Here is a 12,719-nt window from a genome sequence, read left to right as displayed (position 1 = left end):
GTATAATTAGTTCACCACAGTAATCTGAAATCCTCCCTGTGCTTCCTCCTCAAATGACTTCTGTGGGTTACTATTTGGAATTAACATTCCAGTTACAACCAGACTTTAAACAGATATTAGAAAGAGCAGATCAAATATGTCACATACTGTTCATTTCAATGCAAGAGGCAGAGACAAATAACTCTTTCCTCAAATTACCAACCATATGCAGTGGCATTATGGAGAATTTAAAACCCTGCCCATTTTAGTCATTACATTTAGTCATAAATAACCTTTAGTGTACAAGATCTACCTCCGTAACCTTTTTAGCTTAACTAGCTGATGAAAGTATGAAATCATAAGCCAGGTGAGATGAACTCATTGAAAAGTGATCATTGATTATTTTATTTATAATGCAAGTACTTCAACTGTTGCTTATATACCGTCTTGCTTCCAGTAGACTATACTTATCTTACTTACAAATTTAGTATCTCAGGAAAGGAACTTGCATTGTCAACAATTCTGTTTAGCTCTATTAAAATGATTAGTAAAACTACACCCTCCTATAGTAATTATACCAGAGGACATTGCATTCCGGAAATCAGCATCTGTATGATTGAGGCCTGATTGTGTCAAAAATACATGTCAGCACTCAAAAATAAAACAGTTTAATAGCTGGCTGATATCTTTTTAAAAAATAACAAAGCAAGTTCATATCTGAGTCAGACATTGATCCCAGAAGAGAACATAACATATTTAAAACAAAAATGTTCAAAATTACAGTCAATATGGTGGATTAAAACAATACAGTGGAATTCTGTGACTGTAGGGTGAGTGTATACTTTTTCTTATGTTTGTATATATATGTGCATGAAAGTGATAAGACTCTATACATTCAGTCACAGCATGGATTTTAAAGGTGTTAAGAAACCAATGATTTCAGATTCCATTTTGGATTAGCCTGACATATACAATAAAAAAGTTCAGTATCGTTCCTAGAGTGCATTTTTAGAGCTACATATATAACAATTATTCTTAAATTTACTAACAAACTGTGGAAATGTAATGCACATACACAAAATCTTTTTATGCACAGCATAATGTAGAAGATGATAGGTGAATAAAGCAAGCCCTATACAGTGTATATCGTTCTAAGAAGCAAGAGCCTCAAGTGGGATTTTAAATCACAAATTGCTGAAAAACACAAAGAAAAATAAAAATAAAACAAATCAGTCCAAGTACATAGGTAATCTTGCTTTTAATAGACTTTACATCTATTACCTGTCAGCTAAAATGCAAAGAAAAATATCAGATTCCTATAAAACCCAAATGACTGAGTAATAATCAATCAATCAATCAATCATTTAAGGCAAAGCATGTAACTATTGAGAGAAGTCAGATACATACAGGGTTGCTTTTACATACTGCCAAATACATTGATGCTTTGGGCAAAATCAGCCAACACATACAAATCATGACCTGTTTCAGGCAATGTGACAATAGTATTTGTTTCTTTTTGTTCCAGAGTGTGTATAAATAAAACCACCTGTGTTTTACTTCAAACCTATTGTAATTTTTTACATCATAAAAAAACTCCAGTTGTTCATCCCTAAAGAACATTTAGTTAGGTGGTTTATGTGAGCAAGATATAGTTAATGGTATTTTTTTTCCTGTATGTGCATAGAGTTGTGTTCGAGGAAATTTTTAGATCAAATTAATCCAATGGGAAAGCTCACCTTCAGGTTCAGGTTTATTTCTAATTCCTCATATGTTTAGAAAATAATAAACAGCTTCTACTCTTTCCTACTGTGAACAACATTAGTTGCTAGAGCTACGGCAAAAGTAGAGCAAGAGATGTGTGAAAAAAGCACCAGTTTCCTCAATTGCTTCTGCTGACCTCAAAGAAGAGCTGCAGGTTTGTAATGGTAAGATTAATGTCAACAACAGCTGAAAGAAGCTTCAAAAGAAAGAGTCGAGCAATTTATGGCCCAAATGGCTTGCAATTACTTCTTCTAGCCAACATGTACAGAAAGGTTGCTTGTCAGCTCCCTAGGAATTGCTTCCGAGCTATTAATTTCATTTTTCCACCTTGTATAACCCATTTTCCATTCGTTTCTTCACCTGACACTGATGGGACATCAGAGGAACTAACAAGTAACGCCCCCAAATCTTCTTGTTTCTGCCCCTGGAGTAAAAAAACAAAATGCCATCACTATTATTTTCCGAGTTAGAAAGTAGAAGGGGAAAGTATTGAAAAGGAAGAATCCGTTTTTTCATCTGTGGGTTGTGGTGGATATAGGGGATAAATATAGTGTTGTAATATTCTAAAATGAAAGAAAGCCAAGAGCGAATGTGCAGAAAGGACTATAAAATAGAGAGTAGTAGGTCCAACGTGAAGAGCAGAGGCTACAAGAGTGCAAAACAAAGCACTGGAGACATCAGTGATGGATAAAACTGACAGAAGAAAAGAAGAGTGGCTAATACAAACACAGCTTAAGTTAAAGGGACAGAAAAATCAAGGAAAAGGAGAAATAATGGCAATCTGATAAAAGGCAATGTAGTAAAGAAAAGAAGCAAAGACAAACAAAAGGGTAGTTGTGTTTCAGACAGCAAGTAGAGTCAAGGCAGAGCAGTTTAGCACTATGACCATCCAAGCCTTTGCTCTAACTGGAAGTATGTTTGCTAGAGTTTTAACTTTATGCAAGACAAAGAATTGGAACAAACTACTTTATGTCCTGTAAGAAGGCTGAGCTCAAAATCTTAGGCAGCTATCCTTACAGTTCATGTAAGTAGCAGAAAAGGATGAAAGTCAGTTTTAGGCTAGGGTTGAAAAGTTCCAATTTAAGACTAAATCTAGTTCTCCCACAATTCAAAGCAGGGGGTGATCAATCTTTTTGAGTATCCTTTTGGGCTCTTGTTTCAGCTCTACTGCAAGTAGCATTAATCTGCTGTAGATTTCAAAATGAAAACTGTTCAGCTGCCAGTCCCAACTTTGGGTTTAACACTATCTGGGCTGAACATAGAAATGTTGTTGCTGACAGAATAGTCCTAGAAGACACTTTATGTAAAAGTCATTTTACAGTAAGGTTAGAATTATCCTTCTGATCTAGTGCAGAACAGTTTGACATCAAGCACAGTTGCTGATGGGAAAGAAAAGCACAGAGGAAATGGAAACAGGGAAAACATTCATGCTGTGTTTTACAGGGAAACTTCAAACAGCTATCAGATAGCACTGGGGCTGTATTAGCTCCAAACTCAGAGGTTTTGTGCTCTACCTAGTACTGAAGCCTGGTTATCTTGTACCAGAGAAGATGAAAAAAAAAGTGAGGTGACTGGGCAAAGATACATAATTCCTGAAATTCAGCAGCTGGCTGCTGCTGTGGCAGCTGAGCTTCAAGAGCAGGGAAATGCAGTTAGCATAATCAGATCAAGCCATCACTAACAAGTAACCTCTTCTACAGGAGTCTGCATGGTTAGCTAAAACCAAACAGTCCCTGGACTAGCATTTCACTAGGCATTATTTATCCTGCTAGCAGCAGCCAGTGGTCTAGGGTGAATTCTTTTTTTGTCACTATCATTTCTGTCTTTACCACCCCACGATGCATCTCTTTGAGCGGTTGCCATACCCATTTTTTTATTCACTTAAGCTTCTTTTTTCCTGAGAGGTAGGTAATATAGCACTGTCTGCCTATGCCTCACCCTGCCACAGAGCACGTTTCTGCCTCTGGTAGATGTCACTTTGTAGTAAAAATGAAACCTCATGCTCAGCTGCATCTTTGCAGAACTCTGTATGTGACAAGTCAGGCTGGAGACAGTGCTCGTTGAAAAGGCAGGCAAATGGAGCAGATGATACTTATGCCCAACAGCAGTGTGTAATGGTATTTTCGCTAGTTAATTCAGATTCCTGTATTGGGGTTGTGTGGCAAGGTTTTGGTAGCAGGGGGGCTACTGGAGTACCTTCTGTGAGAAGATTCTAGAAGCTTCCCCTATGTCCTGTAGAACCAATGCCAGACAGCTCCAAGACGGACCTGCTGCTGGCCAAAGCTGAGCCAATCAGTGACGGCAGAAGTGCCTCAGTGACAAAATATTTAAGAAGGGGAGGAAAAAACTGCACAACTGGAGCTTGAGAGAGGAATGAGAATATGTGAGAGAAACAACTCTGCAGACACCAAGGTCAGTGAAGAAGGAGGGGGAGGAGGTGCTCCAGGCACCAAAGCAGAGATTTCCCTGTGGAGAAGACCACAGTGAAGCAGGCTGTCTCCCTTCAGCCCATGGATGTTTGGTGGAACAGATATCCACCTGCAGCCCGTGGAGGACCCCACGCTGGAGCAGGTGGATGCCCAAAGGAGGCTGTGACCCCATGGGAAGCCTGCACTGGAGCAGGCTCCTGGCAGGACCTGTGGACCCATGGAGAGAGGAACCCATGCTGGAGCAGGTTTTCTGGCAGGACTTGTGTCCCTTTAGGAGCAGTCTGTTCCTAAAGGACTATACCCTGTGGAAAGAACCACTGCTGGAGCAGTTCACGAAGAACTACAGCCAACGGGAAGGACTCACATTGGAGAAGTTCATAGAGAACTGTCTCCTGTGGTAGGGACCCCACACTGGAGCAGGAGAAGAGTGTGAGGAGTCCTCCCCCTGAGGAGGAAGGAGCAGCAGAAACAACGTGTGATGCACTGACTGCAACCCCCATTCCCTGTCCCCCTGCGTTTCTGGGGGGAGGAGATAGAAAAATCGGAGGTGAAGTTAAGCCCAGGAAGAAGGGAGGGATGGGGGGAAGGTGTTTTAAGATTTAGTTTTTATTTTCTCATTATTCTACTCTGATTTGATTGGTAATAACTTAAATTAATTTTCCCCAAGTCGAGTCTGTTTTGCCCATGATGGTAAATGGTGAGTGATCTCTCCCTGTCCTTATCTCGACCCACGAGCCTTTTGTTATATTTCCTCTCCCCTGTCCAGCTGAGGAGGGGGAGTGATAGAGCGGCTTTGGTGGGCACCTGGCATCCAGCTAGGGTCAACCCACCACACGTGCCTATGGAAATCCACCATTGTGCCTTGCATGTACAGGCACTGACTTCCAAGGTGCCCTGAAATCACAACAAAGGCTGGAGCAGGGAGTTTAAGCACTCTGTACTACTACAGTATTACTGCTACAATACAATACAGTCAACAGAGCAACATACTGCAAGACTTCACTGCTTTTGATGATAAAGAACACAGATTCAATTCCCAGGAACAATTTATATAAAATTACTATGACACCTTTATGGTAAATATTACTTCCAAATAGTGACCACTAGGTATAATCTCTATTTCTCACTGTAAACTGGTTTTATTAAAGAGCTCATTCTAAACAAGGAGAAATCTCCCATAGGTAGAATATATAAACAAAGATCAAGTCACTCTTTAGTAGGTAAGACTTGGATTAAACTCTTAGGGAGCTTATCTTTGCCAATGGTAGTTATTGAAAACAAGCACAAGAAAATGAGCGTTAACTAGAAGATAAGGTAGCATATAACCAGTCATTACCAACAACATAATTTTTAAAAAATTAGCTTTTTTGTGTGGGTGCAAAACCTATTTCTTAAAAGAATAATAACAATAAACAATGGAAACATGGTATACATATAAAAATATTAATGAATTAAATGAAACTCATATGTACTTTCTTGCACAAAAGTTTAATGTGAATATCTGAACTAATGACAGCCATTTTGAAAACTGACATGAACCACCTGAAAAGAAAGTCAACCACAAAGGTGCAATGAAATAAATGTGACCTGCCTTAAATATCTTCATGGTGATAGCCATAAAGCTTCTGTACTACTTCTAGGCAGTTAGTTGTATTTGTTAATATAGGAAACACAAATTACTAGATATTTTGGAATTTATGAAATCAACCCCTTGAGTAAATCGTTCCAGAGACTTAGGTGTTCACAAAACAATTAATTAGCAATTATGTCTAGCTTTAGTGTCATTTAGCAATCCCAGCAATACTTATTATTTATACAAGTATCATGACTGACTATTTTCTCCATAAATGAGATGACATTATGGGAAATGACATTGTAAAAATAGTTACTTTATGGAGAATTATTTATTCTTCTTAGTGGTGGAGATTAAACACTTCTTTCAGGACCCCACTCTTCCTTTTGGGCAATCTCTAATGACTGGAGAGAGTCACTAGTCTCTCTCCTTCCTCCCCCTAAGCTTAAGAGATACACATATACAAATGGAGGCATATTTCTAACCACAAGTGATTATGGCATTAGAGGCTCCCCTGAGACGGAAGTGGTGAGTGTGAACTGTGCTGCCTGATGGAGAGAGGTTGAGATCACCAGTTAGAACACTTCAGTAAATTCTGGATTCCCTTGTAAATTTAAATCAAATGGCAAAACTCTGATTATTTTCAAGACAAGATGAGGTCCTCAAAATTTTTTTGAGAATAGTAAAATCCTTATGCCAGTTAAAGTCTAACCCCAAAGGTTGCTCAGTCTTTGGCTTCTCATTTTATTAACATTCTGTAATAAATGTCCAAGGAAGTATTTATATTTGCCTAAGGTTCACTTTATTTGGAATCCTCTCTCATACCGGATTTGACCTTCACAAATTCTGTTCCATAAGGGGTGACCTTTAGATTAGCCGCTCGTGTAAAAAAGTGACTATGTTATCTGATGCTTTTCATTCTGCAAGTTACTAAACCAAAACTATATGAATAATTTAAAATATCTGTTATAAATATCCCATTTTGTTAATGTGTTCCAAACAAAATAAGATCTTTTCTAATATGTTCAAAGTCCCAAGAGTACTTTTCATTGTTTATTTGTTAATAACCTCAAAAAATTCAAAACTTTTTGTTATACACAGACTTTTTCCCTGTGTTTACCAGAAAAATGAGCAAATTTGGAGTGAAGAGCTTCATGAACATAAATTCAACTTAAGTATTTTTCTGTTCCATTAAAATGTTAATGATTTAATAGCATTTCATTACAAACCTATTCAGATGCCAAAGAAACTGGAAAAAAAATTTAGTCTGAGAAATATGCACATGTTGTTGTTGAGTCAAATGTTGGCAATAATAACACAATGACATATTTAGAGGGTGTTATTTAAAAAAAATCACTTCAGAAATGTTACAGTTCTGAAATATGAAAAATTAACAGACATAAGTTGAACAAAAGTGGTTCTGAGTTGATACAGGGGGAAAAAATTTCACCCTGTGGACAATGATGCTTTGGAGGTGGTTGCCCACATAGCCCATGAAGTCTCCATCCTTTTCAAGATTTTCAAGACCAAGCTGGACAAAGTCCCAGGCAACCTTGTCTGACCCCATAGCTGATCCTGCTTTGAGCAGAAGGCTGGATAAGAGACCTCCTGAGGTCCCTTCCAGGCTGAGTTACCGTTTGGTCCGAAGGAAATTGTTCCTATTACCCATTTTTTTCTACTGGTGAGAAACCATCATCAAGTATAAAGATTCAGTTTTTATCTCTACTCAGATGAGCTCCACTCATTGATTAAATATCATTGGTTTAGGGAAATGAATGGAAACTGTACTCTGTGTGTGTGTATCTCTGTGAGTGTGACTACGTAAGGTTTTCAGAATGTATATGTTTGAGACTGAAAAACCATGAACTAATAGTGTCTCCACAATATTTTGAAGCTGTCATTAAAGTACCGTAACCAAAGATCAGAGAACTAGAAACACGAGGAAAAAGAAGTAATTATATGGGGTGAACCATAAAGGTTATTATTCTGTAGTTGGACTCAGGCAGTGAACAACAGTTCACTCTGGTCTTTGATAAATAGTTTGTTAATTTATGTTACAGTCATGGACCATGGCCACTATATAAACTAAAAATAAATATTATTCATTGATTCTTAAGTATATATAAATACTGTGTAGCATCCTTGTTTTGTACATATGCTTAAAGCGTAGATGAATGTATCACAATGAACCTCAGGAGTTATTTTTGTGTATAACAATTTCAGTCTTACCACTGCAATACGAACATTAACTTCTATAACTTACTTTCGAATATATAAGTGTAAAATATCTTACCTTTTCTGTTCAAGAATCTTAAGACAATAAGAACAATTTTACCACTGTAAGTGCTTATTCACCTTATGATGTCTTTATACCTCAGTGACCTGAGGTCATCAGTTCTAGGACAGTGTAACTCTCAGACTGCAGCCTTCTGAGGGGCTAAAGTAACAGGAAGCAACCTCATTCCTTTTGTCAGATACATCCAAAATAATTTCTATGTAATACTGTGTTAAGCCCTGTCTCTTTTATACTGTACTTTGTTGGGGTTTTTTTTCTTTTTTCTTTGTTTTCTTTGTCTGTCTTTCTTGCTTTCCTGTCTTTTTTCCTTTGTCTCATTTCTACTATCTTCATTGTCTCATTACAAGCTGAACACAATAGCCAAGATATTTCACTCAAAGGACAAAAATATTAATGTGTCAAACCCTTGAAAACATCTCACTCACAGAAAACAAGATGACAAAGTTTGTGTCTACAAGAACCAGATTTTTTTGTGTATAGAAAGGTTTTACCTCTTAATATCATTTTAAAGTTGCTGAGAATACCTGATACCAATGACATACCATATGCAAAACACTAGAGCAAATCTAGTCCTTCCCAATGAGGCTTGACAGATACAAGCATTTTTACTGTTTACCTTTTTGACACATATTTTAATGTGTCTCTGATTTTTTTCCATCTTTTGCCTCTGTAAAACTTTGTTCATTCTATTGAAGAGACCAATGGTCACTGGCAAACAACAGCTTTTTTGGTTCCAATAAATGATTACTGTAATTTTGCTGTCACAGTTCTAGAAATCAGCTTCAAAGACCACATGTGAAGACACTGATGATTCAGTGTACATTACAGTAATACATATATTGGGTTTGTATTACTTTATTATAAATAAAAATCCAGATATATTAGAATTAATAAATAGAAAAGTACATCATTATTGATTTATTTGGTTATTTGATAATGCTACTAATATTTAATTTAATTAGCTTTTAGCAATCTCTGAAATATACTTTCCTGCCCACAAAATACTACAGAAAGTAATTGCCTTAAATTTGGTTTGAAAACATGTTTAGGGCAGCAGTCCTACTAAGAACTAGATATGCTGAGCATCTCTAAAGCCTCAGTCTGAGCGGGGTTTTTTTTACTAATAAGAAAAGTATCAAATGTTTAGTTCTGTTTAAAGAAGAAAAAGTATGAACTTTTGTTATCATTCTTTTTTCCACCACCCTCCTCCTGCCCTTTCATAGACTTAGTAATTCAACCACTGTGGATATTTTTTGCTTTTGAGAATAACTAGTTGCAACTAAATTCATCTTGCTATTGAGCTGCTGCTGTCTGATCTCCCATCACACCTTTAATTAAAAATTCCAGAAAGAATGTTAAGTGTCATTAGTATGTGGTCTGGAATATTAAGCAAATCTATAAAGCAATTTTTAAAAAATATGAAGTTTTTTGTTTAATACAAATAACTATAACTATTCCTGTATGGATAGACTGTGGCACTAAGGTTGACAAAGATGTTTAACAAATACTACAGCAGAACTCTTTTTATTATATGTATAGTGAATTATAATGAGAAAGTGTAGTACAGCCAGCTTTTCTGAAAAAATACCAGAAAAGGGATATTTTTTTCTTCGTGTATGCATATGGAGAAACATCGGTGCAGAATGAATTAATGAAGTTCTAGGACCATTATATGTTAGAGATTTTTAAATGGTGGTCCAGCAAACATGGATATTCTACAAAACACTTATGTACAGCTAGAGAGCTTCCTAGTCTTGCTGCTTCTCCTTGCTTTAAGGTAAATTATAGGCAAAGAAAATAAAATGTACTAAAGACATTTTGAGTATGAGCTTTTCATGCATCAGTTGCTATAATTGCCAGAGGACTCTCTAAGATGGTGAAATGACCAGAAAAGGTAGCTAAGCCAAGAGAATCTCTCTCTTAGGAATGGTTTTAACATCCTAAGAGCTCAGAAAACTCTTTTAACTGTTGAAATAGCACCTCTGCCTACTCCCACATTAATGAAGAGCTTCTGACTTGCACTTGTCAAAAAAAATTAGGCCATAAAAAAAAAGTCATCAACTTTAAAAATACAAAATAATAATATCATATTTCTCTAAAATTATGTCAACTCTCTGCTGCTACTTAGAGACACTTTATCATGTTCCTTTACTATACTGTTATATGCTGAAAGGGTAAATGACGATTGTTGCTCAGCTTATGAACTTTCTGCCTTGTTACGGTCTTTCAGTAAGACAACCCTCTGGGCTTGTTTTAAATTCCAAAGAGAATTCCCCAGACAGGTGAAATCAACTGAAGAAAATAAATTGAAACCTACTTTGTAGAGATACCTTGGGGTTTGACTTGGGTAATGAAGTGAAATATAAAGCTGCTGCGTTCTGCCTGCAAGTGTACCTGAACTGTAAAGAAAGGTGTGATGTATGTCTGAAACACTAATCTAGATAGAAATCTAGATAGAAACACTAATAACGACATTCAAGTCAGGCTTCTTTCTCTACTAAGTATTCCATTGGCTTGTACAATAGATACTGAAGCCAATGCCACAGCTTCTTAACTTATATTTCACAGACAAACGTTAGCTTGATGAGGCACACAACAGCCTCGTTAGAAATGTACAAATAATCTTTGAGTCACACAGATTTATATTTAATTTCTATAGGCATATTTTAAACCTGGGGACATAGGACTTTGGACTTTTTACATTCATTAAGAAACAATAATGATTAAAAAAATGTGAAGCAAGGTGAGGTGTGGTGAAGTGAACAAGTTTCTTCGGTATAATTTTTGTCTTAGGCTTTCAAGTAACATCTAAAAATCTGTCCAAATACAACAAAATATGTAGATTCAGTATATGCTTGTACTTACGTGACTTGCTCCTGTAAACACTTCAGAAGACTTTAGCACTTATTCCACCCAAGTTTATCATAGATGAGTACCAGTGGCCATCTGTTTACAAAGGAATGAAAGAATGTGAAATATTATTTTGATAAATAGACTAAAGAAGAAACTGGAACAATTTCTGCATCTCTGGATAAATTTTTAAAACTAACAGACTATTTAAGAAATTTTTTTTATAATACATGTATGGACTAGTTCATGAGTAATGTGTGAAAAGAAGAAATCAAAAACTGCTTTGACTCTGGCCTGACCTGTTTTCAACTCATTCATTAGAATTATGTTAGCAGTGACAATAGCAACTAGTAAAGGATAGCAAAATATTTCAACACCATCTATAATTTGTGCTGCAAAATATTGAATTACAAAGTACAGTATGGACAGTGTTCAAATACACTGTTTTTTATCATGGGAAGCAGCGTCAATTACAGCTGAGCAGTAAAAAAGTAGATCTATTTCAGGGAAGGTTTTGGTATTTCAAAACTTGGTTTAATTCCCACAGAAAGTAAACTATTATCATTTTGAAATTCGTCATGAAAGGTAACACAATATTGGCTATGTGGATGCCACCTGGATATCTGACTCAATAGCAATAACTTTAGAAGCCCTGGGATCTTTGATCCTGGCTGTGTGTTTTAAAACCTAGACTTTCTAGCCACTGACTAAGTAAATCAGTTTGCATATAACTCCGAACACTGCTTGATATTCATACAAATTTTATTGAAACAGAACAAACTTTGACAAATGCTTGAATTTTGGCAAAGTATGTCCAGGTCTATTCATAAAACAAGTGATTGCTGCTGACTGAGACTGTATTCTATCAGGCTATACTGAGAACATATGTGATCTTCTGCAAGGTAGAATCACCAGTCTGTGACAACATTACCTGTATCATTTACCTTCAAAATGAAAAAAAGTCTCAGGTGCATGAGTCTTCAGCTCTATATGGATTTCAAGGACTAGTGCTAACTATGAAAGCAAAACAAGTCTGTACAACTTCCATTCATTGCATGCTTGGGATATCAGATAAGTAAAACTAAAGGAGCACAAGAGTACGAATGTTCTAGTTCTCATAACCTAAAATATTCAGACCATATTTATTCATAAAGTGTAGGGTTCTTAAGCTTTCTAAGAGGAGAATTTACTAAAAATTCTAATAAACTTACAGTTTTGATATGTAAGAGGAGATTGTAGGTATTGACAACAATGACAAAAAAAGCAGGATTTATTTATTGACATACACAAAAAGAAAATAGCTTTGAAAATGGCGAAGAATATTTTTCTCACCAATGAAGTCCGAAGGAAACATCTCCAAAAGAAAAAATAAACCTAATAATTTCATATAGCTTTTTTTACATTATTTATTCTTGTTGTCCCAACTAGGGAGTCCCCCATGCAAGGCCTTGGAGACTAAGATACAGTTCTGCTTCCCTGAGTGTAAAAAGTGTTTTGAAACTCTGTGAAAATAAATAACATTCTAGAGAAAGAATGATGAAAGATCAAATTGTTAGGAGGGTTTTTTCTTTGTTCAGTATTTTCTTTAACATTTCTTCCCCTTTGCAAAAACTTTGTGTGTCTGTGTGTTGGGGGGTATATCAACAAATAGATATGAACACTAGCTTCATAAATAGTTACTGATTTCCTCTTTAAAGTGTAGTGTTGCCAACCACATTTACTATCCTGTCCAACATACATAGTTTCTTGCCAATACTTAATGTCATCTTACCGTTTGAATAGGTACTGCTGCCTTTTTGCCTCTGCTATTTTCTCTTTTTCTTTCATGTAA

Source organism: Ciconia boyciana, chromosome 2 (assembly GCF_034638445.1).
Source record: "Ciconia boyciana chromosome 2, ASM3463844v1, whole genome shotgun sequence".
In the NCBI taxonomy this organism is placed as follows: domain Eukaryota; kingdom Metazoa; phylum Chordata; class Aves; order Ciconiiformes; family Ciconiidae; genus Ciconia; species Ciconia boyciana.
This window is presented reverse-complemented; position numbering follows the sequence as displayed.